The 27,803-nt window shown below is 49.3% G+C and overlaps 3 non-coding genes across 3 annotated transcripts; all 3 read left to right on the plus strand.

The window, feature by feature from the left end:
- LOC146184379 (U1 spliceosomal RNA) lies at window positions 1–164 on the plus strand. The gene has a single exon (XR_014709016.1). It is a non-coding gene; the product is annotated as a U1 spliceosomal RNA (small nuclear RNA).
- Window positions 165–5,676: 5,512 nt separating this feature from the next.
- On the plus strand, window positions 5,677–5,840 carry LOC146184380 (U1 spliceosomal RNA). Its single transcript, XR_014709017.1, has one exon. It is a non-coding gene; the product is annotated as a U1 spliceosomal RNA (small nuclear RNA).
- Window positions 5,841–11,339: 5,499 nt separating this feature from the next.
- LOC146184381 (U1 spliceosomal RNA) lies at window positions 11,340–11,503 on the plus strand. Its single transcript, XR_014709019.1, has one exon. It is a non-coding gene; the product is annotated as a U1 spliceosomal RNA (small nuclear RNA).
- Window positions 11,504–27,803: the final 16,300 nt, after the last annotated feature.

Genomic DNA, 27,803 nt, shown 5'->3' on the forward strand with positions numbered 1-27,803 from the left:
ATACTTACCTGGTGCCGAGGCTACCGTGATCAGCAAGGCGGTGCCTCCAGGGAGAGGTGCGGGCATTGCACTACGCTCGTGCTGACCCCTGCCACTACCCCAAACTGGGGCAGATGGGGCATGCAATTTTTGGTAGTGGGGGACTGCGTTCGCGCTTTCCCCCTCGCTATACCATCAAAAGTCAGATTATATAACTCATCGGCGGCTGTTTTGGTGCTGCTCCGTTGCAGGCACTTCGGTAATGCGAGGTCGTTCGCTTAAGGGGAGTTTAGTTACGTAATAATTCAGATCATAAATAGATAAACCTCGTGGGATGCACAGGTTTGCTTAGTAAGAAATGACCTTCAGCAGTCTATTTCGGATATTAAGTATCAGGGGAATCCCTCCTCTCCTCTATCATTTGCCTCTTATCGGCGTTAATTAGTCGCACTTTATCCGCCTAGAGCAAGTTTGTAGGTACACCATCGCTACTGTCGCTGGAAGAAAAAGGCGCAGTATCTGTCACACTTGCTCTGTATGACAGATAATAATAATGAGATTCTTGTTGAGGGGGGAAGAGAAGGGGGGGATTACACGGCCCTATAACTGTCTCCTGTACTTGCAGGGATACACCGCAACGGGGCCGAGTAGAGGGGAAGGGGGAGCGAAAGCGTTGTCGTTAGTAGTCAATGTCGAGGACCCCTGGAGAAAAATGCCAAACATGGAAGGGCAAACACTCGTACAACAAGGATTGGTGGATTTTGAAGCGGGGACGTGCCGCGCAAAGGAGAAAGCCTTCATGACATATGTAGAGATAATTATGAGGTTTAAAGAAAGGGAAAAAAAAAAAGAAAATCTGATAGGGAGATTTGGAATGTCATGGATGCTTATGCGAGCAGTTGGATGCGCGCGGTGGGAGGAGTGGGGCCTTGCAGAAGGGGCAAAGAGCCTTGTGGGATAATATAGGAGGAGATAAGATAATAATAATAATAATAATAATAATAATAATAATAATAATAATAATAATAATAATAATAATAATAATAATAATAATAATAATAATAATAATAATAATAATAATAAAAAAAGTAGTCTGAGGGCATATTTGAAATGCGACAGATAGGCTGGGAAGGAAGGGCCTTTGCAGAGGTTGCACGGGACCTTATGGGATATATAAAGGAAGAATTGATGATAATAAACACCACAAAAAAAAAAAAGTCTGAGGGGATTATTTGAAATGCAGGAGATAGGGCCTTTGCAGAAGGTGGATGGGACCTTATGGAATATGTAACGGAGGAATTGATGATACTAAACAGACAAAAGAAAAAAAAAAGAAGAGAGGAAAAAAAAAGTAGTCTGAGGGCATTAGTTGAAATGCAACCGATAGGCTGGGAAGGAAGGGCCTTTGCAGAGGTTGCATGGGACCTTATGGGATATATAAAGGAAGAATTGATGATAATAAACACCACAAAAAAAAAAAATAATAAGTGGAGGGAGGAAAAAAAAAAAAAAAAAGTAGTCTGAGGGGATTATTTGAGATGGAGGAGATAGGGCCTTTGCAGAAGGTGCATGGGACCTTATGGAATATGTAACGGAGGAATTGATTATGATAAACACACACACAGAAAAAAAAAAGATTCTGTGGGCATTACATAAATTGGTACAGATAAAAGTTAGACGATTTGCGGGCAGTTGGTTGCGCGCAGGAGTGAGAGAAGGTCCTTGTGCAAAAGGGCCTTATGGGACAAGAAAAAAAAAACACAAACAGAGTAATGATAATAAAAGAAAAAAATGGAACTGGTGCTATGCGGGGAATAGCGCGGGAGTGGCACACTGAATTGGTGAGAGTTGCTGGCAATAATTTGCGCACTAGGGGAAGATGGAAAGTGTTCACAGTTTTGCACTTAGTCCACTGTCCCGTAGGAATAACAGGAGCACTTTTAGGGCACTTTGCACTTTGTGGGGAGGGCCAGACGGGTGAAGGATCTCACATGTGTTAGCACAGGGAAGTCCAAGATTTCGGTAACCTTCCCGAAGGAGGTGTCGCGGTTGCGAGTACGCAGGGCACATACACAGAACGTGTTCGAGTGTTTCTGCGTCACCGCACGACGCACACAGGGGAGACATTCCTCGTAGTCGGCTAGCGCGCACACCGGTCCAAACACATCCGATGCGGAGGCGCAACAGCAGAACATAGTCTCTCCGGGCGAAGAGGCGAGTATTAACTGCACGGAAGGGGTGGCCGCTGGCGATGCGAGGGTCAGGGTGGTGGGAAATGGTGTGTCGCGCGATTGCAAGACGAGCACAGTCATATGTAGTGTTGTCCGCGCACATGGGAACGGACGGGTGGTGGGCTGATCGAGCGAGCTCATCAGCAAGTTCGTTGCCCCCTATCCCACAGTGCGATGGGATCCATTGTAGGACTGTATCGCAGCCGGATTCGGCGAGGCGTTGGAAGTTGCGTGCGCATACTTGCAGTAGGCGAGGTCCTTTGCTAGGCTGCGCAAGGGCCTGAAGCGCTGCCCTCGAATCGGTGAGAATGGCAGCATTTTTAATTTCAGGGCTTTCCAGGAGCAGGGTGGCTGCCAGATTGAGTGCAGCTATCTCAGCTGTTTGTGACGAGGAAGGGAAGTGTAGCCTGCATAATTTAGAGGTGTCCAAGTCGGGAATCACACATGCAGCAGCTGCGGATTTTTCTTGCTGACGGACTGACCCATCAGTAAAGATGAGGGTTCGGTGACGAAAATCCGTGTGAATTTTGGATTCGGCCTCTTGCTGAAGTTCGCATACGGGCGTGTTTCGTTTGCTCTTCACCCCTGGGAGACCCTGATAGATGCGGGGCGGGCAGATTTCATGTGGGGGTTGTGAAGCAGCAAGGGGCGGTGGAGGGGGGCCCAGTATCTCACGGAAGAGGCACATGACACGACCGATGCGTGTGTTAGGTTTGGCTGAAATTCTGCGAAGAAGTTCAGAGCCATCTTGTGCTCGGTGAAGCCGCTCGATGTGGTTGAGGGCAGTTTTGAGTGCTCTTAGTGAGAGGGGGATGGTGCGGGTTTCTGCATAGGTCGCTGCCACCTGAGATCCGTTGGGGAGACCATATATGTGTCGTATGGCGTTCCTATGGCATGTGTCCAGCCTTTTCCATTGGAGTAGGCTGAGGCTGAGCAGGGGAAGGGCATACAATGCTCTGGCTGAGGCGATCGCTTCATGGATTCTTGCACAGAGCGGGGGAGAGGCTCCTTCACCTTTGGCAAGGAGACGAAGCGCTAGTTTACCTATGCGCTTGGTGTCTGCGCACACTTTATCCACCGCAGGGCGCCAGGTGATGCGGGCATCAATTTTGAGGCCGAGGTAAACAACCGTTGTGCGCCAAGGCAGGGGGGTTCCGTCCAGGCGAAGAGGGCGTGTTTTGTTGCGGGCTGCAGCACCACGGGGATGGTAGAGCAGGGCTTCAGTTTTTTCGGCCGACACTGCGAGGCCGACACTGCGAATAAACGCGGTGACAGCATCGAGCGCACGCTGAAGGTCGCGAAGCGATGAGGCGTTGCTGCGGGTTGTTGATGAGGCGAACAGGGCAACATCGTCCGCATATACACACACACGCACAAACTCGCGCACAGCACGGGGGAGACACAAGGGTAGTTGGGCCAGCACGATGTTGAATAGGAAAGGGCTCAGCACACTTCCCTGAGGGACACCGCATGGCACTGGACGGGGGGCACTACAGGTGTTGCCCACCTTCACGGAGAGTGTTCGCTCGCTGAGGAACGCACTGACGAAGTTCAGGAGGCGGCCGGTGGCACCAATGTTTTTTAGCGCGTCGATCACTGCCCAGTGAGGAAGACAATCCAAGGCGCTTCTGATGTCGAGCAGGATGAGGTATCCCACTTGGCTGGTGTTGCGGGCGTTTTCAATGGTGCTGACAACATCCGCAATGCAGTCTCGTAAGGGGCGAAAACCACTCTGCTCAGGCGCCAAGCACCCGCTTTCCGTAGCAAGCCACTCCAGTCTGCGAACTCTCTGAACTCTCGCGAATACTCTGAACCAAGGGAGGAAGGTGGGAGTGAAAGTGGAATGAGAGAAAGGGGAGCCGTTGTGGAGGGCTACGGAGTAATTTCGACCACCTGAGGATCTTTAACGTGCGCTGACATCGCACAGCACACGGACGCCACTTCGTTTCGCCTCCATCGAAAAACGCAGCCGCCGTGGTCGGACCCGGGAACTCCGGCACAGTAGTCGGGCGCGTCTTACCACTGCATCACTCACTCACGGCGGGGGCCGTCTACGCCACGTGGTTTATTAGATTTGTTTAAACTGATAGGAATTGCTTTGAGATTATATTCGGAGCGAAGCGGCGAAATACACGCAGATTTGCATGTGCTTTTTGTTAAATTGCCGAAATTAGGGTACTGTTTAGTATAGTACGAGAGACGCAGAATGCTCTAATTTCATTCGAAATAGTAATTGTCGTCTAAGCCAAGTGGTTTATAAGGAAAAACAAAAAACAAGTAAGCATGTATGCGTGCCACCTCCACAAGCTGCGTTGCCTGCTCGATTTCTGACGCTGCTTTCCCCACGTAGTCTTTGTACACTGTCTCCGAGTATGAAAGGGAACTATCAGTTTGCTCAAAAAGACGGTTCGTTTTATTTTCTCAAGTAAAGGCGAAAATTACTTTTGGACGTTACATTTATAATCAATAAAACACACAAAAAAGTATACTTGACACATAAACGACAGAGGAACGGGTAACTTAATGAATGGCATAACTTTGCTCCTTTTCATATTGAACAACCCTACGCAGACCGTGAGGGTTAACTTTTTCATATTTGCGCTATGTAAAGCAAGGCGAGGAAAAGAAACAGGTAGAAAGGTGGTGAAATGAATTGAAAAAAAAAAAAAAAAAAAACACGGCAGGTAGAGAAAGCACGTTAAATCCTAGGACACTTAATGTATGTTAGCACGAAGAGGGAAATGGAGGTAGGGCGTGGTTAGCGGAATATCGGGAAGGAATACGGGACCTCTACAAAGAACGTGCGCAAAAAAAGACAAGGAAAAAAGTTCGAAAGAAAAAGCCCGGAAAAGAGTAAAAAAAAAAAAAAAAACTGCTGAGAGGGCGAGGATTGTAGCCGTGACGCAGGTTCTACGTTACCCTTGTCAAGTGATCTTCCCCTGTTGTGCAATACCCGAGTCCCGTGGCACACTCTGCTACGGTCGCTACTACAATGCGATCGGAGTCCGTGACGCCACTTGCGAGACTCACGGGGATGGTTTCTTGCCGGAAACGCGCGAATCGCTGGGACTTTCTCCGGTACGAACTGCTTGGGGGCACGAACTCTGCACGCTCAATCGCTCAATACGCTGCAGTGCATTGCCGCAGTAGAGGAATGCGAGAAGTTGGAAGGCGTGTGAGGTGGCGCCACCACCCGTTAAACATGTCTATTAGCAACACTGAGACATACGCCAGCGTGTTGTGCGAGTTTGTAGCCTATTTTGTGCACATATAATGGTCAGTAGGCTTCTACAAAATAGTTTTGAATTAACAGCTTGAGAGTTCGCAAGAAAACATTTGTTATTCTCCGGGTAGACAAGAAACACGGAGCAGGGAGAGGCACGTTCTTTTATTTCCCAACGGTCGTAACTTGAGCAGAAGGCGGCGTCTCTGTAGGTTGCCTCCGCGGCAGAGACGTCGTCCAAGCATACTTACCTGGTGCCGAGGCTACCGTGATCAGCAAGGCGGTGCCTCCAGGGAGAGGTGCGGGCATTGCACTACGCTCGTGCTGACCCCTGCCACTACCCCAAACTGGGGCAGATGGGGCATGCAATTTTTGGTAGTGGGGGACTGCGTTCGCGCTTTCCCCCTCGCTATACCATCAAAAGTCAGATTATATAACTCATCGGCGGCTGTTTTGGTGCTGCTCCGTTGCAGGCACTTCGGTAATGCGAGGTCGTTCGCTTAAGGGGAGTTTAGTTACGTAATAATTCAGATCATAAATAGATAAACCTCGTGGGATGCACAGGTTTGCTTAGTAAGAAATGACCTTCAGCAGTCTATTTCGGATATTAAGTATCAGGGGAATCCCTCCTCTCCTCTATCATTTGCCTCTTATCGGCGTTAATTAGTCGCACTTTATCCGCCTAGAGCAAGTTTGTAGGTACACCATCGCTACTGTCGCTGGAAGAAAAAGGCGCAGTATCTGTCACACTTGCTCTGTATGACAGATAATAATAATGAGATTCTTGTTGAGGGGGGAAGAGAAGGGGGGGATTACACGGCCCTATAACTGTCTCCTGTACTTGCAGGGATACACCGCAACGGGGCCGAGTAGAGGGGAAGGGGGAGCGAAAGCGTTGTCGTTAGTAGTCAATGTCGAGGACCCCTGGAGAAAAATGCCAAACATGGAAGGGCAAACACTCGTACAACAAGGATTGGTGGATTTTGAAGCGGGGACGTGCCGCGCAAAGGAGAAAGCCTTCATGACATATGTAGAGATAATTATGAGGTTTAAAGAAAGGGAAAAAAAAAAGAAAATCTGATAGGGAGATTTGGAATGTCATGGATGCTTATGCGAGCAGTTGGATGCGCGCGGTGGGAGGAGTGGGGCCTTGCAGAAGGGGCAAAGAGCCTTGTGGGATAATATAGGAGGAGATAAGATAATAATAATAAAAAATAATAATAATAATAATAATAATAATAATAATAATAATAATAATAATAATAATAATAATAAAAAAAAGTAGTCTGAGGGCATATTTGAAATGCGACAGATAGGCTGGGAAGGAAGGGCCTTTGCAGAGGTTGCACGGGACCTTATGGGATATATAAAGGAAGAATTGATGATAATAAACACCACAAAAAAAAAAAAAAAGTCTGAGGGGATTATTTGAAATGCAGGAGATAGGGCCTTTGCAGAAGGTGGATGGGACCTTATGGAATATGTAACGGAGGAATTGATGATACTAAACAGACAAAAGAAAAAAAAAAGAAGAGAGGAAAAAAAAAGTAGTCTGAGGGCATTAGTTGAAATGCAACAGATAGGCTGGGAAGGAAGGGCCTTTGCAGAGGTTGCATGGGACCTTATGGGATATATAAAGGAAGAATTGATGATAATAAACACCACAAAAAAAAAATAATAAGTGGAGGGAGGAAAAAAAAAAAAAGTAGTCTGAGGGGATTATTTGAGATGGAGGAGATAGGGCCTTTGCAGAAGGTGCATGGGACCTTATGGAATATGTAACGGAGGAATTGATTATGATAAACACACACACAGAAAAAAAAAAAGATTCTGTGGGCATTACATAAATTGGTACAGATAAAAGTTAGACGATTTGCGGGCAGTTGGTTGCGCGCAGGAGTGAGAGAAGGTCCTTGTGCAAAAGGGCCTTATGGGACAAGAAAAAAAAAACACAAACAGAGTAATGATAATAAAAGAAAAAAATGGAACTGGTGCTATGCGGGGAATAGCGCGGGAGTGGCACACTGAATTGGTGAGAGTTGCTGGCAATAATTTGCGCACTAGGGGAAGATGGAAAGTGTTCACAGTTTTGCACTTAGTCCACTGTCCCGTAGGAATAACAGGAGCACTTTTAGGGCACTTTGCACTTTGTGGGGAGGGCCAGACGGGTGAAGGATCTCACATGTGTTAGCACAGGGAAGTCCAAGATTTCGGTAACCTTCCCGAAGGAGGTGTCGCGGTTGCGAGTACGCAGGGCACATACACAGAACGTGTTCGAGTGTTTCTGCGTCACCGCACGACGCACACAGGGGAGACATTCCTCGTAGTCGGCTAGCGCGCACACCGGTCCAAACACATCCGATGCGGAGGCGCAACAGCAGAACATAGTCTCTCCGGGCGAAGAGGCGAGTATTAACTGCACGGAAGGGGTGGCCGCTGGCGATGCGAGGGTCAGGGTGGTGGGAAATGGTGTGTCGCGCGATTGCAAGACGAGCACAGTCATATGTAGTGTTGTCCGCGCACATGGGAACGGACGGGTGGTGGGCTGATCGAGCGAGCTCATCAGCAAGTTCGTTGCCCCCTATCCCACAGTGCGATGGGATCCATTGTAGGACTGTATCGCAGCCGGATTCGGCGAGGCGTTGGAAGTTGCGTGCGCATACTTGCAGTAGGCGAGGTCCTTTGCTAGGCTGCGCAAGGGCCTGAAGCGCTGCCCTCGAATCGGTGAGAATGGCAGCATTTTTAATTTCAGGGCTTTCCAGGAGCAGGGTGGCTGCCAGATTGAGTGCAGCTATCTCAGCTGTTTGTGACGAGGAAGGGAAGTGTAGCCTGCATAATTTAGAGGTGTCCAAGTCGGGAATCACACATGCAGCAGCTGCGGATTTTTCTTGCTGACGGACTGACCCATCAGTAAAGATGAGGGTTCGGTGACGAAAATCCGTGTGAATTTTGGATTCGGCCTCTTGCTGAAGTTCGCATACGGGCGTGTTTCGTTTGCTCTTCACCCCTGGGAGACCCTGATAGATGCGGGGCGGGCAGATTTCATGTGGGGGTTGTGAAGCAGCAAGGGGCGGTGGAGGGGGGTCCAGTATCTCACGGAAGAGGCACATGACACGACCGATGCGTGTGTTAGGTTTGGCTGAAATTCTGCGAAGAAGTTCAGAGCCATCTTGTGCTCGGTGAAGCCGCTCGATGTGGTTGAGGGCAGTTTTGAGTGCTCTTAGTGAGAGGGGGATGGTGCGGGTTTCTGCATAGGTCGCTGCCACCTGAGATCCGTTGGGGAGACCATATATGTGTCGTATGGCGTTCCTATGGCATGTGTCCAGCCTTTTCCATTGGAGTAGGCTGAGGCTGAGCAGGGGAAGGGCATACAATGCTCTGGCTGAGGCGATCGCTTCATGGATTCTTGCACAGAGCGGGGGAGAGGCTCCTTCACCTTTGGCAAGGAGACGAAGCGCTAGTTTACCTATGCGCTTGGTGTCTGCGCACACTTTATCCACCGCAGGGCGCCAGGTGATGCGGGCATCAATTTTGAGGCCGAGGTAAACAACCGTTGTGCGCCAAGGCAGGGGGGTTCCGTCCAGGCGAAGAGGGCGTGTTTTGTTGCGGGCTGCAGCACCACGGGGATGGTAGAGCAGGGCTTCAGTTTTTTCGGCCGACACTGCGAGGCCGACACTGCGAATAAACGCGGTGACAGCATCGAGCGCACGCTGAAGGTCGCGAAGCGATGAGGCGTTGCTGCGGGTTGTTGATGAGGCGAACAGGGCAACATCGTCCGCATATACACACACACGCACAAACTCGCGCACAGCACGGGGGAGACACAAGGGTAGTTGGGCCAGCACGATGTTGAATAGGAAAGGGCTCAGCACACTTCCCTGAGGGACACCGCATGGCACTGGACGGGGGGCACTACAGGTGTTGCCCACCTTCACGGAGAGTGTTCGCTCGCTGAGGAACGCACTGACGAAGTTCAGGAGGCGGCCGGTGGCACCAATGTTTTTTAGCGCGTCGATCACTGCCCAGTGAGGAAGACAATCCAAGGCGCTTCTGATGTCGAGCAGGATGAGGTATCCCACTTGGCTGGTGTTGCGGGCGTTTTCAATGGTGCTGACAACATCCGCAATGCAGTCTCGTAAGGGGCGAAAACCACTCTGCTGAGGCGCCAAGCACCCGCTTTCCGTAGCAAGCCACTCCAGTCTGCGAACTCTCTGAACTCTCGCGAATACTCTGAACCGCGCCGTAAGGGAAGGGAGGAAGGTGGGAGTGAAAGTGGAATGAGAGAAAGGGGAGCCGTTGTGGAGGGCTACGGAGTAATTTCGACCACCTGAGGATCTTTAACGTGCGCTGACATCGCACAGCACACGGACGCCACTTCGTTTCGCCTCCATCGAAAAACGCAGCCGCCGTGGTCGGACCCGGGAACTCCGGCACAGTAGTCGGGCGCGTCTTACCACTGCATCACTCACTCACGGCGGGGGCCGTCTACGCCACGTGGTTTATTAGATTTGTTTAAACTGATAGGAATTGCTTTGAGATTATATTCGGAGCGAAGCGGCGAAATACACGCAGATTTGCATGTGCTTTTTGTTAAATTGCCGAAATTAGGGTACTGTTTAGTATAGTACGAGAGACGCAGAATGCTCTAATTTCATTCGAAATAGTAATTGTCGTCTAAGCCAAGTGGTTTATAAGGAAAAACAAAAAACAAGTAAGCATGTATGCGTGCCACCTCCACAAGCTGCGTTGCCTGCTCGATTTCTGACGCTGCTTTCCCCACGTAGTCTTTGTACACTGTCTCCGAGTATGAAAGGGAACTATCAGTTTGCTCAAAAAGACGGTTGGTTTTATTTTCTCAAGTAAAGGCGAAAATTACTTTTGGACGTTACATTTATAATCAATAAAACACACAAAAAAGTATACTTGACACATAAACGACAGAGGAACGGGTAACTTAATGAATGGCATAACTTTGCTCCTTTTCATATTGAACAACCCTACGCAGACCGTGAGGGTTAACTTTTTCATATTTGCGCTATGTAAAGCAAGGCGAGGAAAAGAAACAGGTAGAAAGGTGGTGAAATGAATTGAAAAAAAAAAAAAAAAAAAAAACACGGCAGGTAGAGAAAGCACGTTAAATCCTAGGACACTTAATGTATGTTAGCACGAAGAGGGAAATGGAGGTAGGGCGTGGTTAGCGGAATATCGGGAAGGAATACGGGACCTCTACAAAGAACGTGCGCAAAAAAAGACAAGGAAAAAAGTTCGAAAGAAAAAGCCCGGAAAAGAGTAAAAAAAAAAAAAAAAAAAAACTGCTGAGAGGGCGAGGATTGTAGCCGTGACGCAGGTTCTACGTTACCCTTGTCAAGTGATCTTCCCCTGTTGTGCAATACCCGAGTCCCGTGGCACACTCTGCTACGGTCGCTACTACAATGCGATCGGAGTCCGTGACGCCACTTGCGAGACTCACGGGGATGGTTTCTTGCCGGAAACGCGCGAATCGCTGGGACTTTCTCCGGTACGAACTGCTTGGGGGCACGAACTCTGCACGCTCAATCGCTCAATACGCTGCAGTGCATTGCCGCAGTAGAGGAATGCGAGAAGTTGGAAGGCGTGTGAGGTGGCGCCACCACCCGTTAAACATGTCTATTAGCAACACTGAGACATACGCCAGCGTGTTGTGCGAGTTTGTAGCCTATTTTGTGCACATATAATGGTCAGTAGGCTTCTACAAAATAGTTTTGAATTAACAGCTTGAGAGTTCGCAAGAAAACATTTGTTATTCTCCGGGTAGACAAGAAACACGGAGCAGGGAGAGGCACGTTCTTTTATTTCCCAACGGTCGTAACTTGAGCAGAAGGCGGCGTCTCTGTAGGTTGCCTCCGCGGCAGAGACGTCGTCCAAGCATACTTACCTGGTGCCGAGGCTACCGTGATCAGCAAGGCGGTGCCTCCAGGGAGAGGTGCGGGCATTGCACTACGCTCGTGCTGACCCCTGCCACTACCCCAAACTGGGGCAGATGGGGCATGCAATTTTTGGTAGTGGGGGACTGCGTTCGCGCTTTCCCCCTCGCTATACCATCAAAAGTCAGATTATATAACTCATCGGCGGCTGTTTTGGTGCTGCTCCGTTGCAGGCACTTCGGTAATGCGAGGTCGTTCGCTTAAGGGGAGTTTAGTTACGTAATAATTCAGATCATAAATAGATAAACCTCGTGGGATGCACAGGTTTGCTTAGTAAGAAATGACCTTCAGCAGTCTATTTCGGATATTAAGTATCAGGGGAATCCCTCCTCTCCTCTATCATTTGCCTCTTATCGGCGTTAATTAGTCGCACTTTATCCGCCTAGAGCAAGTTTGTAGGTACACCATCGCTACTGTCGCTGGAAGAAAAAGGCGCAGTATCTGTCACACTTGCTCTGTATGACAGATAATAATAATGAGATTCTTGTTGAGGGGGGAAGAGAAGGGGGGGATTACACGGCCCTATAACTGTCTCCTGTACTTGCAGGGATACACCGCAACGGGGCCGAGTAGAGGGGAAGGGGGAGCGAAAGCGTTGTCGTTAGTAGTCAATGTCGAGGACCCCTGGAGAAAAATGCCAAACATGGAAGGGCAAACACTCGTACAATAAGGATTGGTGGATTTTGAAGCGGGGACGTGCCGCGCAAAGGAGAAAGCCTTCATGACATATGTAGAGATAATTATGAGGTTTAAAGAAAGGGAAAAAAAAAAGAAAATCTGATAGGGAGATTTGGAATGTCATGGATGCTTATGCGAGCAGTTGGATGCGCGCGGTGGGAGGAGTGGGGCCTTGCAGAAGGGGCAAAGAGCCTTGTGGGATAATATAGGAGGAGATAAGATAATAATAATAATAATAATAATAATAATAATAATAATAATAATAATAATAATAATAATAATAATAATAATAATAATAATAATAATAATAAAAAGTAGTCTGAGGGCATATTTGAAATGCGACAGATAGGCTGGGAAGGAAGGGCCTTTGCAGAGGTTGCACGGGACCTTATGGGATATATAAAGGAAGAATTGATGATAATAAACACCACAAAAAAAAAAAAAAATGTCTGAGGGGATTATTTGAAATGCAGGAGATAGGGCCTTTGCAGAAGGTGGATGGGACCTTATGGAATATGTAACGGAGGAATTGATGATACTAAACAGACAAAAGAAAAAAAAAAAGAAGAGAGGAAAAAAAAAGTAGTCTGAGGGCATTAGTTGAAATGCAACAGATAGGCTGGGAAGGAAGGGCCTTTGCAGAGGTTGCATGGGACCTTATGGGATATATAAAGGAAGAATTGATGATAATAAACACCACAAAAAAAAAAATAATAAGTGGAGGGAGGAAAAAAAAAAAAAGTAGTCTGAGGGGATTATTTGAGATGGAGGAGATAGGGCCTTTGCAGAAGGTGCATGGGACCTTATGGAATATGTAACGGAGGAATTGATTATGATAAACACACACACAGAAAAAAAAAAAGATTCTGTGGGCATTACATAAATTGGTACAGATAAAAGTTAGACGATTTGCGGGCAGTTGGTTGCGCGCAGGAGTGAGAGAAGGTCCTTGTGCAAAAGGGCCTTATGGGACAAGAAAAAAAAAACACAAACAGAGTAATGATAATAAAAGAAAAAAATGGAACTGGTGCTATGCGGGGAATAGCGCGGGAGTGGCACACTGAATTGGTGAGAGTTGCTGGCAATAATTTGCGCACTAGGGGAAGATGGAAAGTGTTCACAGTTTTGCACTTAGTCCACTGTCCCGTAGGAATAACAGGAGCACTTTTAGGGCACTTTGCACTTTGTGGGGAGGGCCAGACGGGTGAAGGATCTCACATGTGTTAGCACAGGGAAGTCCAAGATTTCGGTAACCTTCCCGAAGGAGGTGTCGCGGTTGCGAGTACGCAGGGCACATACACAGAACGTGTTCGAGTGTTTCTGCGTCACCGCACGACGCACACAGGGGAGACATTCCTCGTAGTCGGCTAGCGCGCACACCGGTCCAAACACATCCGATGCGGAGGCGCAACAGCAGAACATAGTCTCTCCGGGCGAAGAGGCGAGTATTAACTGCACGGAAGGGGTGGCCGCTGGCGATGCGAGGGTCAGGGTGGTGGGAAATGGTGTGTCGCGCGATTGCAAGACGAGCACAGTCATATGTAGTGTTGTCCGCGCACATGGGAACGGACGGGTGGTGGGCTGATCGAGCGAGCTCATCAGCAAGTTCGTTGCCCCCTATCCCACAGTGCGATGGGATCCATTGTAGGACTGTATCGCAGCCGGATTCGGCGAGGCGTTGGAAGTTGCGTGCGCATACTTGCAGTAGGCGAGGTCCTTTGCTAGGCTGCGCAAGGGCCTGAAGCGCTGCCCTCGAATCGGTGAGAATGGCAGCATTTTTAATTTCAGGGCTTTCCAGGAGCAGGGTGGCTGCCAGATTGAGTGCAGCTATCTCAGCTGTTTGTGACGAGGAAGGGAAGTGTAGCCTGCATAATTTAGAGGTGTCCAAGTCGGGAATCACACATGCAGCAGCTGCGGATTTTTCTTGCTGACGGACTGACCCATCAGTAAAGATGAGGGTTCGGTGACGAAAATCCGTGTGAATTTTGGATTCGGCCTCTTGCTGAAGTTCGCATACGGGCGTGTTTCGTTTGCTCTTCACCCCTGGGAGACCCTGATAGATGCGGGGCGGGCAGATTTCATGTGGGGGTTGTGAAGCAGCAAGGGGCGGTGGAGGGGGGCCCAGTATCTCACGGAAGAGGCACATGACACGACCGATGCGTGTGTTAGGTTTGGCTGAAATTCTGCGAAGAAGTTCAGAGCCATCTTGTGCTCGGTGAAGCCGCTCGATGTGGTTGAGGGCAGTTTTGAGTGCTCTTAGTGAGAGGGGGATGGTGCGGGTTTCTGCATAGGTCGCTGCCACCTGAGATCCGTTGGGGAGACCATATATGTGTCGTATGGCGTTCCTATGGCATGTGTCCAGCCTTTTCCATTGGAGTAGGCTGAGGCTGAGCAGGGGAAGGGCATACAATGCTCTGGCTGAGGCGATCGCTTCATGGATTCTTGCACAGAGCGGGGGAGAGGCTCCTTCACCTTTGGCAAGGAGACGAAGCGCTAGTTTACCTATGCGCTTGGTGTCTGCGCACACTTTATCCACCGCAGGGCGCCAGGTGATGCGGGCATCAATTTTGAGGCCGAGGTAAACAACCGTTGTGCGCCAAGGCAGGGGGGTTCCGTCCAGGCGAAGAGGGCGTGTTTTGTTGCGGGCTGCAGCACCACGGGGATGGTAGAGCAGGGCTTCAGTTTTTTCGGCCGACACTGCGAGGCCGACACTGCGAATAAACGCGGTGACAGCATCGAGCGCACGCTGAAGGTCGCGAAGCGATGAGGCGTTGCTGCGGGTTGTTGATGAGGCGAACAGGGCAACATCGTCCGCATATACACACACACGCACAAACTCGCGCACAGCACGGGGGAGACACAAGGGTAGTTGGGCCAGCACGATGTTGAATAGGAAAGGGCTCAGCACACTTCCCTGAGGGACACCGCATGGCACTGGACGGGGGGCACTACAGGTGCTGCCCACCTTCACGGAGAGTGTTCGCTCGCTGAGGAACGCACTGACGAAGTTCAGGAGGCGGCCGGTGGCACCAATGTTTTTTAGCGCGTCGATCACTGCCCAGTGAGGAAGACAATCCAAGGCGCTTCTGATGTCGAGCAGGATGAGGTATCCCACTTGGCTGGTGTTGCGGGCGTTTTCAATGGTGCTGACAACATCCGCAATGCAGTCTCGTAAGGGGCGAAAACCACTCTGCTGAGGCGCCAAGCACCCGCTTTCCGTAGCAAGCCACTCCAGTCTGCGAACTCTCTGAACTCTCGCGAATACTCTGAACCAAGGGAGGAAGGTGGGAGTGAAAGTGGAATGAGAGAAAGGGGAGCCGTTGTGGAGGGCTACGGAGTAATTTCGACCACCTGAGGATCTTTAACGTGCGCTGACATCGCACAGCACACGGACGCCACTTCGTTTCGCCTCCATCGAAAAACGCAGCCGCCGTGGTCGGACCCGGGAACTCCGGCACAGTAGTCGGGCGCGTCTTACCACTGCATCACTCACTCACGGCGGGGGCCGTCTACGCCACGTGGTTTATTAGATTTGTTTAAACTGATAGGAATTGCTTCGAGATTATATTCGGAGCGAAGCGGCGAAATACACGCAGATTTGCATGTGCTTTTTGTTAAATTGCCGAAATTAGGGTACTGTTTAGTATAGTACGAGAGACGCAGAATGCTCTAATTTCATTCGAAATAGTAATTGTCGTCTAAGCCAAGTGGTTTATAAGGAAAAACAAAAAACAAGTAAGCATGTATGCGTGCCACCTCCACAAGCTGCGTTGCCTGCTCGATTTCTGACGCTGCTTTCCCCACGTAGTCTTTGTACACTGTCTCCGAGTATGAAAGGGAACTATCAGTTTGCTCAAAAAGACGGTTCGTTTTATTTTCTCAAGTAAAGGCGAAAATTACTTTTGGACGTTACATTTATAATCAATAAAACACACAAAAAAGTATACTTGACACATAAACGACAGAGGAACGGGTAACTTAATGAATGGCATAACTTTGCTCCTTTTCATATTGAACAACCCTACGCAGACCGTGAGGGTTAACTTTTTCATATTTGCGCTATGTAAAGCAAGGCGAGGAAAAGAAACAGGTAGAAAGGTGGTGAAATGAATTGAAAAAAAAAAAAAAAAAAAAACACGGCAGGTAGAGAAAGCACGTTAAATCCTAGGACACTTAATGTATGTTAGCACGAAGAGGGAAATGGAGGTAGGGCGTGGTTAGCGGAATATCGGGAAGGAATACGGGACCTCTACAAAGAACGTGCGCAAAAAAAGACAAGGAAAAAAGTTCGAAAGAAAAAGCCCGGAAAAGAGTAAAAAAAAAAAAAAAAAAAAACTGATGAGAGGGCGAGGATTGTAGCCGTGACGCAGGTTCTACGTTACCCTTGTCAAGTGATCTTCCCCTGTTGTGCAATACCCGAGTCCCGTGGCACACTCTGCTACGGTCGCTACTACAATGCGATCGGAGTCCGTGACGCCACTTGCGAGACTCACGGGGATGGTTTCTTGCCGGAAACGCGCGAATCGCTGGGACTTTCTCCGGTACGAACTGCTTGGGGGCACGAACTCTGCACGCTCAATCGCTCAATACGCTGCAGTGCATTGCCGCAGTAGAGGAATGCGAGAAGTTGGAAGGCGTGTGAGGTGGCGCCACCACCCGTTAAACATGTCTATTAGCAACACTGAGACATACGCCAGCGTGTTGTGCGAGTTTGTAGCCTATTTTGTGCACATATAATGGTCAGTAGGCTTCTACAAAATAGTTTTGAATTAACAGCTTGAGAGTTCGCAAGAAAACGTTTGTTATTCTCCGGGTAGACAAGAAACACGGAGCAGGGAGAGGCACGTTCTTTTATTTCCCAACGGTCGTAACTTGAGCAGAAGGCGGCGTCTCTGTAGGTTGCCTCCGCGGCAGAGACGTCGTCCAAGCATACTTACCTGGTGCCGAGGTTACCGTGTGAGGTGTTACTCTGCCGGATTGCGTCCAGATCTTCAAGGCAGCCCCTGGATTCTGCCCAACGGTTCAGGCCAGGAGTCCTTTCGCCGAGTCGACCGCCCGGGCACCACAGCAGTTCGCCGTGGGAGCCAGGGCTCCGCCGTGCCGTAAGATGGTCTACTCGGCCCCCCCGCCCAAAGCTCATTGCTTCATTATCAATGCACCAGATGGCAGCACCGTAGATGATGTCATCGATGCACTTGAAATAGTTACCGGCCCAGCCGGAATTAAGTCCCTCCAACATATGGGAGGTGTAAAGTTTGGTGTCGCTGCTGCCTCCAACAGCGCTGCCATGAAGCTCAAGACCCGAGGCGCTATTTTGCTTAATGGCGTTTCAGTACCGCTAGTCAGCGTTGGTCCAGAAATTGTTCACGTATCAGTCTTTCGAGTGCCGCTGTGGGTGGCCGATGCGTCGCTCGCCGCAGCGTTATCAGCTTACGGCAATGTCCAAAATGTCCATGAGCCGGCTTTCAAAGGTCGGCCAGGTGTTGGTACAGGCATCCGGGTCGCTCGGATAGAGATGAAAAAGCCCATCCCGAATTTTCTAAAAGTCCAGGGCTACACTGTAATGTGCGACTACCGCGGTGTAGAGAAGCTGTGCTCACGTTGCCGCCTGGCAGGCCACATCGGAAAGGACTGCCGCACCCCCCGCTGTAGTAGGTGTGGCATTTTCGGACACGAAACGGAGGGCTGCGAAGAACCGTGCCGTAAGTGTGCTGGCAGTCACGCCACGGTTGACTGCATCAAACCAAGATCTTTTGCTGCGGCAGCGGCAACGGAAACTCAAGAAACGCCTGAAGTGCCAGCTATCACCTCGGATGGCAACACAGAAGATGAATTGGACGCTGGCACCTTCACAATTGATGAAAAATCGGAAGACAACGAATGCCCGAGCGAGAGCGGTACAGAATCAGTTGACACATACTTCCCAGCACTGCCAACGACCTCTGAAGAAACCACAAGCGACGAGGCCACTCACCAAAGCTCGCCCAAGTCAGCGACCGTACCAGCGTCACATAGTGCTGCAAACCCCAACGACAGCAGTGCTTCAAGTACTAGCGAGCCACCGCACAACCCTGACGAACGCGGCTCCCGTGCAGCTGAACGAGAGGGCCAAACATCCCGCCACAGCATGCCTGCGTGTGTGCCTCAGCCTCCTCGTGTCGGCAAGCTACTCGTCGAAAGCAGAAAAATGGACTTGGACCACCCACCCAGCCACCGCATCAGTTCACCCCCCTTGGACACCGCCATGGAAGAAGATCGCCACGGCATGAAACGGGGACACCCTGCCTCAGCGGAAAGCGACAGCTCCTCTGAAACCAGTAAGCCCCACAAGATTGCAAGTGCCCCGGCGCAGTCAGGGCACACTTCTCCCTAGAATAATGGCCTCATTTCAGTGTTTTCCTCTTTTTAGTTTCAGAATATCTGCGTGCGCTCTTTTAATAATGGCGATTGTACACCTTCTATCTCTGAATGCTCAGGGCTTGCGCAGCCTAGACAAACAGAGGGAGATCGTGAACTTCGCACGAGCACGTAACGTAGATATTCTCTTTTTACAAGAATGCAACTTTAGTTCCCCGTATGATGTTCAGTCTTTTTGTTCTCGGTTTTGTGTTGAAGCATTTTTTACGTTAACTGATGCATTTATGAGTGGCGTCGGGGTTGTATTTCTTACGCCTGCTTATCGACGCGGTGCCCATTGTCATTTCGGGTTTGATGGACGCACGTTGGCAGTTGACTTTAACCTGCATGGTCGTCGTGTGAGAGCACTTGTTATCTACGCTCCAGCGCAGCGCTCCTGCACCTCTGAATTTTTTGATTCACTCGATGCCTACATGCTTGATAGCTATCCCACTTTCCTGGTTGGGGATTTCAACTGTGTTGAGGACCCTCACAGAGATGTCAGTGGTCGCAGACAGGGCAGGCCTTACACAGGCGTACGAGCACTAAAACGGCTCATACGTAGCTTCAGGCTTAGAGATGCGTGGATAGATCTGCATGGTAACCAATTTAAAGCAACGTGGCAACGCGGCTCTAACATGAGTCGATTAGACCGCTTTTACTTCCCTGAAAATCTAGCCACTCATGTTACCAGCTGTGACGTCCTCAGATTCCCGCCTGATGTCCCACGCATCTCTGATCATTTCCCCGTATCAGTAAAGTTATCATTCCACCAGTCAGCTCCATTTCAGAATCACTGGAAAATGGACACAACACTCGTATATGATCCGGTGAGCGTTGCCACCCTGCGTGTGGCACTCGAGTGCACGTGCAGCCGCCCAGTGGAGCCGCGATGTTGGGATTCCTTGAAGGCCAGCTGGCGTGCAGAGCTAATGAAAGGAGGTCGGGAAAGAAAGTTGAGGCTGACAGCTGAAATAAACGACACCCTTCGGAAAGCACGCATAGTGCGGCGTGGTCAGCCTCTCACGTTCACCATGCAGGACTATTTAAATCAGTTAAAAGCTCGTTACGAACTCCTGCTTCGCCTTAGCTCGCGCACAGCCGCAGAATTGTTTGTGAAGGGGAGGCCTGTTGCTGACCCCGCGGTCCTTCGCAGTGTTCGCAGCGGCTCTTTAGAAAGAGTTACATCGATTCCCTTTGTTGTACTGCCGAACGGGACACAGTCTGACAACGCCGAAGACATAAGGGAAGTATTCACCGCACATTTTACGCACTTGTTCACGACTGAAGGTAGAGACAGTGAAGGTCTGAACTGTGATGTTCGAGAATTTTGTTCAGGTATAGCGCGCATTCCTGAAGAACTCCGGGAAGATCTTTGCTGTCCAATAACCTCGGATGAGCTTCGGATAGCGGTGCAGGGAATGAATGCCTCTGCAGCCGCAGGCCCGGACGGGCTTCCAATCATATTTTATAAGACGTTTTTCGAAGTAATACAAGTACACCTACTGTCAATGCTCAACGGGCTCCTTACGGAAGGGATTAGACCGGAAACATTCCGCGAGAGTAGAGTCGTACTCATTCTAAAAAGTGGCGGTGAACCATCTGAACCCAAGGCATGGAGGCCCATCTCCTTACTCAACTCGGATTATAAAATATTTGCTGCAATACTAGCACATCGTATAACAGCTGTCTTACCTGAACTAATTAGCAATGCCCAAACATGCTGTGTACCAGGCCGCACAATCTATTCTTCGCTAGCTCTAACCCGCGATCTTTTTACCTTTGCCACACATACTCAGGTTTCAGGCGCTTTTGTATCCCTTGACCAAGAAAAGGCATTTGATCGTGTAGAACGAGAGTATCTTTTTGCTGTTCTAGAATGTTTTGGCTTTCCGGAGCGCTTAATAGGAACCCTTCGGTTGCTGTACACAGATTTAGAAGCTTACCTGGTAATCAACGGCCAGCCCAGTGATCCAATTGCTGTGAGCAGGGGAATACGGCAAGGTTGTCCTCTCTCATCTCTCCTTTTCGTGCTGTGCATAGAGCCTTTGTTGCAGCAGGTTCAAAACTGCAAGTCAATACGCGGGTTCCCTCTCCCAGGCCAGGGTGAGGTGAAAGTAGCAGCATACGCTGATGATGTTTCTCTTTTCATAAGGAATATTGATAGTTACAGCGCATTTCTGCGTCTTTTTCACATATATAGCTGCCTATCAGGTGCACGCCTCAATCCGGCAAAAAGCCAAGCACTGCGTTTCGGAGCTTTTAACGAAGACTTTCCTGATGGTGTTGCCTGGGTAGATGGTGTGAAAGTCCTGGGCGTTACATTCCTAGCGTCCGGTGAGGTAGCTCGTAGCACCTGGAAAGAAATAAGACAAAAAGCTGAGAAACGGATCGACGTAGCTCGAACGTTTCACTTACCCTTCTCTGAGCGAGCATACCTCATCAAAAGCAGTGTGGTGGCGTCCCTTTTTTACGTAGCTAAAGTGGCCCGTCCTCCTCGCAGAGTCCTACAGCGGTTAGCTACTGCTTGTGGTTCGTTCCTTTGGAATGAGAAGAACGAGAGTGTTTCAAGGGCTCTGGTCCGCTTACCGACTAAAATGGGAGGCTTCAGCATCCCGGACTTTGAAATAATGTGCCGCGTGCTGGCCCTGAGAGCCACTTGGGATATCATCGCGGATGTAGTATACTGTGGCAAACAACTTACTGTGTATTTTATGGGCACCTCTCGCCGTCTGTTTGGAATGGACTCATGCACAGGTCCGGCAGCCGAGAGACCACCAGTGTTTTACACATATATTGTACAATCACTACGCATGGTTCAGAACGCATTACCCAATTGTGACCCCAAGGAAATGTCCCCCACAGACATATGTGAAAACATAGCTATTCAGCGCCTGGATGATGACCAGCGCAGGAAGGTTAGCAAAAGAAAGCGGAGGCCGTTGATCACAGCCTCCCTTCCAGCGGATGTCCGCGATTTCATTTGGTTACGAGAATGGCAGGCACTACCAACAGCCGACCGCCTTGCAGCGTGGGGCGTGGCGCGCTCCGCGTTATGCCCGCAATGCGGTCGCACTGAAACCTTAGATCATGTTTTGCATGCGTGTTGTGTGGCGCGCACATTCTGGCGCCTAGTGACGCGCATGTTTCATGCCAGAATGCAGTGGCAGAGTCGCCACAGAGACATTTTCATAGAGCTTGTCATGTGTATAGGCATGTATGTACTGTGGAAGCGGAGAGGCCTGGCTGTTTTGCGGGGGCGACCGCAAAAAGCCATGTTTCCGATGCTGCATAGATTAAGAACATTACTATACACTCACCTGAATGAGGAACTTGTCATGCTGGGGGAGGAAGAATTCCTCCGACATTGGTCAACGAGATTCATTGTTGTTGCAAATGGTAAAGTGACCGCGCCTATCCTTCCATACTAGGAAGATAGGCAAGTGAGAGAAACGTTTCGATGATGTTATGATGAAATAGCTCCACAAAGCAAAAAAGCTGTGCAGAAATGTTATCAGCGAAACAGCATGTATATTTGTATGTATATTTGTGTATATGTACGTCATTGAACACCTCTAGAATTATTGCAATTTTTGTCCGCTAAGGCCCCAGACGGATACACTTGTGTTCTGTAGATGTTTATGAAAAATAAAATTCTCTTCAAAAAAAAAAAAAAAAGGCGGTGCCTCCAGGGAGAGACGCTCGTGCTGACCCCTGCCACTACCCCAAACTGGGGCAGATGGGGCATGCAATTTTTGGTAGTGGGGGACAGCGTTCGCGCTTTCCCCCTCGCTATACCATCAAAAGTCAGATTATATAACTCATCGGCGGCTGTTTTGGTGCTGCTCCGTTGCAGGCACTTCGGTAATGCGAGGTCGTTCGCTTAAGGGGAGTTTAGTTACGTAATAATTCAGATCATAAATAGATAAACCTCGTGGGATGCACAGGTTTGCTTAGTAAGAAATGACCTTCAGCAGTCTATTTCGGATATTAAGTATCAGGGGAATCCCTCCTCTCCTCTATCATTTGCCTCTTATCGGCGTTAATTAGTCGCACTTTATCCGCCTAGAGCAAGTTTGTAGGTACACCATCGCTACTGTCGCTGGAAGAAAAAGGCGCAGTATCTGTCACACTTGCTCTGTATGACAGATAATAATAATGAGATTCTTGTTGAGGGGGGAAGAGAAGGGGGGGATTACACGGCCCTATAACTGTCTCCTGTACTTGCAGGGATACACCGCAACGGGGCCGAGTAGAGGGGAAGGGGGAGCGAAAGCGTTGTCGTTAGTAGTCAATGTCGAGGACCCCTGGAGAAAAATGCCAAACATGGAAGGGCAAACACTCGTACAACAAGGATTGGTGGATTTTGAAGCGGGGACGTGCCGCGCAAAGGAGAAAGCCTTCATGACATATGTAGAGATAATTATGAGGTTTAAAGAAAGGGAAAAAAAAAAAGAAAATCTGATAGGGAGATTTGGAATGTCATGGATGCTTATGCGAGCAGTTGGATGCGCGCGGTGGGAGGAGTGGGGCCTTGCAGAAGGGGCAAAGAGCCTTGTGGGATAATATAGGAGGAGATAAGATAATAATAATAAAAAATAATAATAATAATAATAATAATAATAATAATAATAATAATAATAATAATAATAATAATAATAATAATAATAATAATAATAATAATAATAATAATAATAATAAAAAAAAAAAGTAGTCTGAGGGCATATTTGAAATGCGACAGATAGGCTGGGAAGGAAGGGCCTTTGCAGAGGTTGCACGGGACCTTATGGGATATATAAAGGAAGAATTGATGATAATAAACACCACAAAAAAAAAAAAAAAGTCTGAGGGGATTATTTGAAATGCAGGAGATAGGGCCTTTGCAGAAGGTGGATGGGACCTTATGGAATATGTAACGGAGGAATTGATGATACTAAACAGACAAAAGAAAAAAAAAAGAAGAGAGGAAAAAAAAAGTAGTCTGAGGGCATTAGTTGAAATGCAACAGATAGGCTGGGAAGGAAGGGCCTTTGCAGAGGTTGCATGGGACCTTATGGGATATATAAAGGAAGAATTGATGATAATAAACACCACAAAAAAAAAAATAATAAGTGGAGGGAGGAAAAAAAAAAAAAAGTAGTCTGAGGGGATTATTTGAGATGGAGGAGATAGGGCCTTTGCAGAAGGTGCATGGGACCTTATGGAATATGTAACGGAGGAATTGATTATGATAAACACACACACAGAAAAAAAAAAGATTCTGTGGGCATTACATAAATTGGTACAGATAAAAGTTAGACGATTTGCGGGCAGTTGGTTGCGCGCAGGAGTGAGAGAAGGTCCTTGTGCAAAAGGGCCTTATGGGACAAGAAAAAAAAAACACAAACAGAGTAATGATAATAAAAGAAAAAAATGGAACTGGTGCTATGCGGGGAATAGCGCGGGAGTGGCACACTGAATTGGTGAGAGTTGCTGGCAATAATTTGCGCACTAGGGGAAGATGGAAAGTGTTCACAGTTTTGCACTTAGTCCACTGTCCCGTAGGAATAACAGGAGCACTTTTAGGGCACTTTGCACTTTGTGGGGAGGGCCAGACGGGTGAAGGATCTCACATGTGTTAGCACAGGGAAGTCCAAGATTTCGGTAACCTTCCCGAAGGAGGTGTCGCGGTTGCGAGTACGCAGGGCACATACACAGAACGTGTTCGAGTGTTTCTGCGTCACCGCACGACGCACACAGGGGAGACATTCCTCGTAGTCGGCTAGCGCGCACACCGCTCCAAACACATCCGATGCGGAGGCGCAACAGCAGAACATAGTCTCTCCGGGCGAAGAGGCGAGTATTAACTGCACGGAAGGGGTGGCCGCTGGCGATGCGAGGGTCAGGGTGGTGGGAAATGGTGTGTCGCGCGATTGCAAGACGAGCACAGTCATATGTAGTGTTGTCCGCGCACATGGGAACGGACGGGTGGTGGGCTGATCGAGCGAGCTCATCAGCAAGTTCGTTGCCCCCTATCCCACAGTGCGATGGGATCCATTGTAGGACTGTATCGCAGCCGGATTCGGCGAGGCGTTGGAAGTTGCGTGCGCATACTTGCAGTAGGCGAGGTCCTTTGCTAGGCTGCGCAAGGGCCTGAAGCGCTGCCCTCGAATCGGTGAGAATGGCAGCATTTTTAATTTCAGGGCTTTCCAGGAGCAGGGTGGCTGCCAGATTGAGTGCAGCTATCTCAGCTGTTTGTGACGAGGAAGGGAAGTGTAGCCTGCATAATTTAGAGGTGTCCAAGTCGGGAATCACACATGCAGCAGCTGCGGATTTTTCTTGCTGACGGACTGACCCATCAGTAAAGATGAGGGTTCGGTGACGAAAATCCGTGTGAATTTTGGATTCGGCCTCTTGCTGAAGTTCGCATACGGGCGTGTTTCGTTTGCTCTTCACCCCTGGGAGACCCTGATAGATGCGGGGCGGGCAGATTTCATGTGGGGGTTGTGAAGCAGCAAGGGGCGGTGGAGGGGGGCCCAGTATCTCACGGAAGAGGCACATGACACGACCGATGCGTGTGTTAGGTTTGGCTGAAATTCTGCGAAGAAGTTCAGAGCCATCTTGTGCTCGGTGAAGCCGCTCGATGTGGTTGAGGGCAGTTTTGAGTGCTCTTAGTGAGAGGGGGATGGTGCGGGTTTCTGCATAGGTCGCTGCCACCTGAGATCCGTTGGGGAGACCATATATGTGTCGTATGGCGTTCCTATGGCATGTGTCCAGCCTTTTCCATTGGAGTAGGCTGAGGCTGAGCAGGGGAAGGGCATACAATGCTCTGGCTGAGGCGATCGCTTCATGGATTCTTGCACAGAGCGGGGGAGAGGCTCCTTCACCTTTGGCAAGGAGACGAAGCGCTAGTTTATCTATGCGCTTGGTGTCTGCGCACACTTTATCCACCGCAGGGCGCCAGGTGATGCGGGCATCAATTTTGAGGCCGAGGTAAACAACCGTTGTGCGCCAAGGCAGGGGGGTTCCGTCCAGGCGAAGAGGGCGTGTTTTGTTGCGGGCTGCAGCACCACGGGGATGGTAGAGCAGGGCTTCAGTTTTTTCGGCCGACACTGCGAGGCCGACACTGCGAATAAACGCGGTGACAGCATCGAGCGCACGCTGAAGGTCGCGAAGCGATGAGGCGTTGCTGCGGGTTGTTGATGAGGCGAACAGGGCAACATCGTCCGCATATACACACACACGCACAAACTCGCGCACAGCACGGGGGAGACACAAGGGTAGTTGGGCCAGCACGATGTTGAATAGGAAAGGGCTCAGCACACTTCCCTGAGGGACACCGCATGGCACTGGACGGGGGGCACTACAGGTGTTGCCCACCTTCACGGAGAGTGTTCGCTCGCTGAGGAACGCACTGACGAAGTTCAGGAGGCGGCCGGTGGCACCAATGTTTTTTAGCGCGTCGATCACTGCCCAGTGAGGAAGACAATCCAAGGCGCTTCTGATGTCGAGCAGGATGAGGTATCCCACTTGGCTGGTGTTGCGGGCGTTTTCAATGGTGCTGACAACATCCGCAATGCAGTCTCGTAAGGGGCGAAAACCACTCTGCTGAGGCGCCAAGCACCCGCTTTCCGTAGCAAGCCACTCCAGTCTGCGAACTCTCTGAACTCTCGCGAATACTCTGAACCGCGCCGTAAGGGAAGGGAGGAAGGTGGGAGTGAAAGTGGAATGAGAGAAAGGGGAGCCGTTGTGGAGGGCTACGGAGTAATTTCGACCACCTGAGGATCTTTAACGTGCGCTGACATCGCACAGCACACGGACGCCACTTCGTTTCGCCTCCATCGAAAAACGCAGCCGCCGTGGTCGGACCCGGGAACTCCGGCACAGTAGTCGGGCGCGTCTTACCACTGCATCACTCACTCACGGCGGGGGCCGTCTACGCCACGTGGTTTATTAGATTTGTTTAAACTGATAGGAATTGCTTTGAGATTATATTCGGAGCGAAGCGGCGAAATACACGCAGATTTGCATGTGCTTTTTGTTAAATTGCCGAAATTAGGGTACTGTTTAGTATAGTACGAGAGACGCAGAATGCTCTAATTTCATTCGAAATAGTAATTGTCGTCTAAGCCAAGTGGTTTATAAGGAAAAACAAAAAACAAGTAAGCATGTATGCGTGCCACCTCCACAAGCTGCGTTGCCTGCTCGATTTCTGACGCTGCTTTCCCCACGTAGTCTTTGTACACTGTCTCCGAGTATGAAAGGGAACTATCAGTTTGCTCAAAAAGACGGTTCGTTTTATTTTCTCAAGTAAAGGCGAAAATTACTTTTGGACGTTACATTTATAATCAATAAAACACACAAAAAAGTATACTTGACACATAAACGACAGAGGAACGGGTAACTTAATGAATGGCATAACTTTGCTCCTTTTCATATTGAACAACCCTACGCAGACCGTGAGGGTTAACTTTTTCATATTTGCGCTATGTAAAGCAAGGCGAGGAAAAGAAACAGGTAGAAAGGTGGTGAAATGAATTGAAAAAAAAAAAAAAAAAACACGGCAGGTAGAGAAAGCACGTTAAATCCTAGGACACTTAATGTATGTTAGCACGAAGAGGGAAATGGAGGTAGGGCGTGGTTAGCGGAATATCGGGAAGGAATACGGGACCTCTACAAAGAACGTGCGCAAAAAAAGACAAGGAAAAAAGTTCGAAAGAAAAAGCCCGGAAAAGAGTAAAAAAAAAAAAAAAAAAAAAACTGCTGAGAGGGCGAGGATTGTAGCCGTGACGCAGGTTCTACGTTACCCTTGTCAAGTGATCTTCCCCTGTTGTGCAATACCCGAGTCCCGTGGCACACTCTGCTACGGTCGCTACTACAATGCGATCGGAGTCCGTGACGCCACTTGCGAGACTCACGGGGATGGTTTCTTGCCGGAAACGCGCGAATCGCTGGGACTTTCTCCGGTACGAACTGCTTGGGGGCACGAACTCTGCACGCTCAATCGCTCAATACGCTGCAGTGCATTGCCGCAGTAGAGGAATGCGAGAAGTTGGAAGGCGTGTGAGGTGGCGCCACCACCCGTTAAACATGTCTATTAGCAACACTGAGACATACGCCAGCGTGTTGTGCGAGTTTGTAGCCTATTTTGTGCACATATAATGGTCAGTAGGCTTCTACAAAATAGTTTTGAATTAACAGCTTGAGAGTTCGCAAGAAAACATTTGTTATTCTCCGGGTAGACAAGAAACACGGAGCAGGGAGAGGCACGTTCTTTTATTTCCCAACGGTCGTAACTTGAGCAGAAGGCGGCGTCTCTGTAGGTTGCCTCCGCGGCAGAGACGTCGTCCAAGC

This window comes from Amblyomma maculatum, chromosome 7 (genome assembly GCF_055883805.1).
Source record: "Amblyomma maculatum isolate TAMU_Amacu chromosome 7, ASM5588380v1, whole genome shotgun sequence".
Taxonomy (NCBI): domain Eukaryota; kingdom Metazoa; phylum Arthropoda; class Arachnida; order Ixodida; family Ixodidae; genus Amblyomma; species Amblyomma maculatum.